Source organism: Marmota monax, unplaced genomic scaffold (genome assembly GCF_021218885.2).
Source record: "Marmota monax isolate L192 unplaced genomic scaffold, Marmota_monax_Labrador192_F-V1.1 WCK01_AAM20220418_F8-fsc00766, whole genome shotgun sequence".
Classification (NCBI taxonomy): Eukaryota; Metazoa; Chordata; class Mammalia; order Rodentia; family Sciuridae; genus Marmota; species Marmota monax.
The window spans coordinates 63436-70243 of NW_026693629.1; positions in this window are offsets into that span (position 1 = coordinate 63436).

A 6808-nucleotide genomic window follows, 5' to 3' on the forward strand; every position below is an offset into this window, starting at 1 on the left:
AATTTGGGGGCCAACAGATGTGAGGTAAAGAACCTCAACCCCCCACACTGGTGCAAAGTCCTACCCACAAGTATGGCTGTAGGCTGGACCGGTAGTCATTGACGGGTATGATCCAATTGCAGTGGTACCAACCTAAGACAGGAGGCTGACACCTTGAGGTCAGCTCATCCGATGACGGGTAAGGACTATATGTAGTATTGAACAGCCTAACAGGCATGGTCCCTAAGCCACATTGCTTGTTGTTTAATTAAACAGAATGGGGGAGATGTTGAGGGCCACAGCCGAGTCTGAATGACGCATGGCATTTTTTACAGAAGTAGTGGTTGAGAGGTGACGCTAGCGAGCCATTAAGATGATGACTTTTGAGTTCTGGTGGAGTTCCCGTTGAGTTCTGCTTGAGCTCTCGCGGGGATTCCCAGAGAGTTCCCATTGGTTGGGGAAGTGCCAGAGGAGGGATAATTCCAGTTGCTGGTTCCTGGAGGAGCCGCATGGTGTGTTCGGGAGCCGCATGGTGTGTGCATGCTGCCCCTACCTCAACCCAACCCTCCCTAACTCTGACTCTTTGTGCCCCAGTCCCCAGGCCTGGGTGCTTGCCTAGGTATAGGAGCCTGACTGCTCTGTGCTGGAACCCCTGCCTTCTCTTCCAAGTCTTGTCCACTGTGCTGAGCCCCCTGCCCAAGCCCTGGCCCTTGGCATAGCATGGAGTCTCTCTGTGTTGGGTCTGACCTGGGGATCCCATGCTTATTCTGGCCAGTGGGCTCCCCTAGTTGCCCCTTGTGTTTCCCTCTGTCTCCTGGTCTTCATGCAGCCCCTTCCTCCCCTTCCCCTCGCACTTTCCCCTGGTGCTCGCAGGTCTCCTGCTCCATGGGTTCCTCATCACCATAGGTCAGGTGGGTCCCTTGCCTGGGTGCCTGCCTAGGTTCCTGGTTCTTGCCCCTCCACAAACCCACCCGACACCTCACCTTGCCCTCCTGTTGCCCTCCTCCTGTCCCCTTCCCTTGCCAGGACTCCTTGGCCAGGTCCACTTTCCTGATCCACTCCTTGCTTGAGCCTCTGATGACCCTTCTTGCTCTGTGCTTTTCTGGGCTTTGTCTGAGGGCCCCTCAGTGGGGCCACTTCCCTGCTCCCCTTGGCTTCTCTGTACTGCAGTACTTCCTTGTACTTCCCTTTACTGTATTTCCCTGTGCTTCAGGCCCCTTTTGATGGCCTCCTCCTGTGCCTCCCCTCTATTCCCCTCATGCTGTGGTATCCTGGCACTGCCAGTATCCTAGTGCAGCCCTGCCTTCCTGGCCCTGCCCTTCCCGACTCTCTCCTGTCCTGGGCCATCCTATATGTCCCCTACCTGGGCTCCTTGCTGGGGTCCTTACCCTTACCCCATCCACACCCATCCTGCAGCCCTTCAGGTGGTACCCTACTTCGGCCCTCCTATCATTTCTGTCTCTGCCAGGCCCGCTTTCTTGATCCCCATTCCGGAATGCTCACCCAGGCCAGGGGACTTGACTTGGCCTCTTGGCCCTGCAGGGTGCCTGTGGGAAAACGTAGCCTGCCCCTTGCCTGGGCCCTTTGGCCTCCCTCAGCCCTGGCCCTGCTCCTTAATCCTGACACCCAGCAGTGAACCTGGGCCTTGAGCCCTCCTCTCCCTGTGCCACCCACTACCCTTGCTCCCCTTTCTCCCTTCCTCAGCCATGTCTGATTTCATGGGACCCATTACCGGGTCCTGGCACTTGGCTCTCCATTCTTGGGCTTGGCTTCTTGCTGGAGCCCCTGGTTGCCCTTCTCGAGGACTGTGTACCTGTCCCATGATTTCAGGCCCCTTGCTTGGCCCCGCTCCTGTGCCTCCCGTCTCTTCCTCTTGTACCAGGATATTTTATCATTGCCAGGACCTTCCCCTCTCCCTGCTTTTCTCTAACCTGGTCTCCTCCAATAGTGGCTGGCTCCCTACAGACACCCCCACCCAATCCCGGACCAAAGGTATTCCTCACATTGCCCTCATTTAAGGATCTACTCACCTGGGGCAGAGGAGTGGAATTGGCTGGCCTCGGGCCCTGAGGCTCCCTATGGGAAACAGCCCTGCCCCTTGCCTGGGCCCCCTTTTCCGCCCAAACTTGACAACTGGCAGTGGACTTGGGAATAATGAGGACCATGCTCTGGGTGGTCCCCTCCCTTCCCTCTCCTGCCCTCTAGCCTTGCAAGCTGCCCCTAAGTCAACCTAGTCCTTCCTTCCCTGACCCTTCACCCTACAGCCCCCTGGCCTGGCTGCCAGCCTGAGCTTCTTACTGGGTTACTTGGGTTGCGTTGTTTTCTGTGGTGTCTCTTCATGTCGTGTCTGACCTGGGCGCCCCTTGATTTGGCCCCCTAACTCTCTCCCCTCTGTGCCCTTTGCGCAGCCCTCTGTCTCCTCATCCTAGTGCCGACCCTTCCTCTCCTTCCCCTAGCACTTTTTCCTGGAGCAGGGGCTTCCTGCTCATTGGGTCCCTAATATCTTTTGGTGGGGTCGGTCGCTTACCTGGGCTCCTTGATTGGGTCCTGGCCCTTGCCCCTATCTGCACCCACTGTGAACCCCCCCTTGTGCCCTCACACTGCACTCTTCCTGGCCCCTGGCCCTTGCCAGGCCCTTTTGCTTGGTCCCTGGCCCTTGATACTCATCTGGGCCAGGACGCCTTATGGGAAACAGAACCCTGACCCTCGCTTGGGCTACTTGCTCTCCCTAGGCCCTTGGGGCAGCACCTGGAACCCTGACACCTGGCAGTGGCACTGGGCCTGGAGCCTGCCTCCCCTCTGCTGGATACCCTGCCTTCCCTCCCCATCCCTGTCCACTGTCCTGAGCTCTCTGCCCCAGCGCTGGCCCTTGACTCTCCATTCCCTGGACTGGTTCCCCTCTTGAGCCTCTGGGGGTCCTTCTTGCTCCATGCTTCCCTGGGATTGAACTGCAGGCCTCACTGGGGCTGCTTTTCAGCTCCCCTTGGCTTCCCTGAATCTCAGATCCCTAGTGCAGCCCCTGCCTGCCCGGCCCTGCCCTTCACTTCTCTCCCCTGGCCTGGGCCCTTCTCTAGGTCCCTAGCCTTGGCTCCTTTCTGAGGTCCACGCTTGCACCCCACAAACACCCTTCTTTCAGCACTTCATGCTGTGCCCTCCTTCAGCCCTCCTGTTCCTTGCCCTGCTGGGCTCCTTTTCCAGATCCCTTTCCCAGGATGCTCACCAGAGCCAGGAACTGGAACTGGGATGTTTGGTCCTGCAGTCTTCCTTTGGGAAAAGGTAACAGTGCTCCTTGCCTGGGGGCTTTGGCCTCCTCCATCCCAGGCCCTGCACCTCAATCCTGACACCCTGCAGTGAACCTGGGCCTTGAGCCCTCCTCTTCCTGTGCCACCTGTTCCCCTTACTCCCCATTTGTCCCCATATACCACCACAGCCAGGAGAGAGGGAACTCGCCCTACCAGATGGGAGACCACTCCCACCTGGGTGTCAGGAGAGCATTTGTAGCCCAGCAGCCAGGGTAGAGGGGACTCCCTCTTCCACACAGGAGACCCCTCCCACCTGGGTGTTGGGGGAGCTCAATACAGCCACAGCTAGAGTAGAGGTGACTTGTCCATCCAGGCAGGAGAACCCTCCCACCTGGGTTTGGGGGGAGGGGCTCATATACTTCCACAGCCAGTGTATAGGGGACTCGCACCCTGGCTAACTTGGTATACAAGCTCCCTGCAACACCCAGGTGAGAGGGGTCTCCTTCCTGGAGGGGCGAGTCCCCTTTACCCTGTCTGCGGCAGTATAGGAGCTGCCCCATACACCCAGGTGGTTGGGGTCTCCCACTTGAAGGGGCAAGTCCCATCTACCCTTGCTGCGTCAGTATATGAGCACTCCCTGACACCCAGGTGAAAGGCGTATCTGGCCTAGAGGGGCGAGTCCCCTCTAGCCTGGCTGCAGCTGTATATGAGCTCCCTGGACACCCAGGGGGGAGAGGTCTCTGGACTAGAGAGGCAAGTCTGCTCTACCCTGGCTTAGGCAGTTTACTAGCTCACCCAGACACTCAGGTGGGAGGGGTCTCCCGCCTGGAAGGATGAATCCCCTCTACCCAGGCTGCTGTGGTATAGGAACTCCCCCCCATACCCAGATGAGAGGGATCTCCACCTGAAGGGGCAAGTCCCCTCTACCCTGGCTGTAGTGGGATGCTAGCATTCCCTGACACCCAGGTGGAGGGGTTTCCCGCCTGGAGGGGCGAGTCCCCTCTACCCTGGCTAGTTATAGGAGCTCCCCTCAACACTCAGGTGGGAGGGGTCTCCCTCCTGGAAGGGCAAGTCTCCTCTACCATGGTTAGGGCAGTATACGAGCCCTCCCCACTGGACACCTAGGTGGGAGGGGGTCTTCCTCCAGGAGGGGCGATTCCACTCTACTCTGGCTTCAGTGGTGTAAGAGCTCCTACCAGACACCCAGGTGGGAGGGGGTCTCTTGCCTGGAGGGGTGAGTCCCCTCTGCCCTGGCTTCGGTAGTATATGAGTTCACCCCACTCCCACACCCAGGTTGGAGGGGTCTCCTGCCTGGAGGTGCGAGTCTGCTGTATCCTGGCTGTGGCGGTGTACAAGCTCCACCTGACACCCAGTTGGGAGGGGTCTCCCACCTGGAGGGGCAAGTCCTCTCTTCCATTGCTGTGGCAGTATATGAGCTCCCCTGTCACCCAGGTGGGAGGGTCTCCCACCTGGAAGGGTGAGACCCTCTACCCTGGCTAGGGCTGTATAGGAGCCCCCAACACACACCCAGGTGGGAGTGGTCCCTCCTTGAGGGGCGAGTCCCCTCTATCCTGGATGCTGTGGTGCAGGAGCTTCCCTGACACACAGGTGGGAGGAATCTCCAGCCTGGAGGGGCGAGTCCCCTCTACCCTTGCTGCAGAGGAATACATGCTCTCCCAGATACCAATATGAGAGGGGTTCCCAGCCTAAAGGGGCGAGTCCCCTCTACCATGGCTGAGGCAGTATAAGAGCTCTCCCCTACATCCAAGTGTGAAGGGTCTCCTGCCTAGTGGGGTGAGTCCCCTCCACCCTGGCTAAGTCAGTATACAAGCTCCACTGGACACCCAGGAGAGAGGGGTCTCCTGCCTGGAGGGGTAAGTCCCCTCCACCATTGCTGGGGCAGTATAAGAGCTACTCCCCAAACAGGTGGGAGGGGTCTCTTCCCTGTAGGGGCAAGTCCCCTCTACTCTGGCTGGGGAAGAATACTAGCTCCCCTCTACCTTGCCTGAAGCTGTGTTTGAGGTCCCGCAGACACCCAGGTGGGAGGGGTCCCCTGCATGGAGGGGCGAGTCCCCTCTATCCTGGCTGTGGAAATATAGGAGCTCCTGAACACCCAGGTGGGAGGTGTCTCCCCGCAGGAAGGACAAGTCCCCTCTACCCTGGATAGGGCGCTATTGGATCCCCCCCACCCAACACCCAGGTTGCACTGGTCTCCCGCCTGGAGGGGCAAGTCCCCTGCACCCTGCCTGCAGCTGTATATGAGCCCCCCTGAAAACCAGGTGTGAGGGGTCTCCCGCCTAATGGGGCGTTTCTCCTCTATCTTGTCTGTGGCATTATAGGAGCTCCACCTGCCCATAGCCAGATTGGAGGGTTTCCTGCCTGGAATGGAGAGTCCCCTCTAGCCTGACTGCTATGGTATAGGAGTTCCTGCAGACACCCAGGTGGGAGGGTTCTCTTGCCTGGAGGGGTGAGTCCCCTCTACCCTGGCTGCGGAGGTATAAGAGCTCCCCCCCCACACACCCAGGTTGGAGGGTACTCCCGCCTGGAGGGGGGAGTCCGCTGTACACTGGCAGTGGAAGTGTACAAGCTTCCCCTGAGACGCTCGCCTGGAGGGGCAAGTCTCTTTCATTGCTGTGGCAGTATATGAGCTCCCCTGACACCCAGGTGGAAGGCTTTTCCACCTGGAAGGGTGAATTCCCTCCACCCTGGCTGTTAGAGTCTGTAAACAAGTCTGGATGGTGCCTGGCAAAATGCCAGAGGGAGTGGTTTGTGAAGTAACACCAGCGAGCCATTAAGTGTGGATATTCCTTATTGGTTGACTGGTATTAGATAAGCTGTGTGGAATGTATAAATACTGCTCCTGTCCTGCAATAAATGGCTCCTACTCCTGCTGTATCAATCTACACAAGTTGTTCATCACCCCCCGGTTATTTTGCTGCAGCCGGACTGCGGCACTGGCTATGGTGGTATATGAGTCCCCCCACACACACCCAGGTGGAAGTGGTCTCCCACCTGGAGGAGCAAGTCCCCTCTACCCTGGCTGCTGTGGTATAGGAGCTCCCCTAACACACAGGTGGGAGGCGTCTCCTGACTGGAGGGGAGAGTCCCCTCTACCCTGCCTGCAGCAGTGTAAGTACTCCCCATGACACCCAGGTCTACCACCTGGAGGGGCGAGTTCCCTCTACCCTGGCTGCAGTTGTGTATGAGCTCCCCCAGACACCCAGGTGGAAGGATCTCCTGCCTGAAGGGGCAAGCCCCCCTCCCTTGGCTGCAGCAGTATATGAGCTCCACCAGCAACCAAGTGAGAGAGGTCTCCAGCCTGGAAGGGTGCCCTATCAAGTACTCCCCATGACACCTAAGTCTACCACCTGGAGGGGCAAGTTCCCTCTACCCTGGCTGCAGCTGTGTATGAGCTCCCCCAAACACCCAGGTGGGAGGGGTCTCCCGCCTGCAGGGGTGACAACCTCTGCCCTGACTGTGGTGGTATAGGAGCTCCCTCGACACCCTGGTGGGAGGGGTCTCCCGACTGGAGGGGCGAGTCCCCTCTAAGCTGGCTGTGGAGGTATACAAGCCCCCTCACACACACA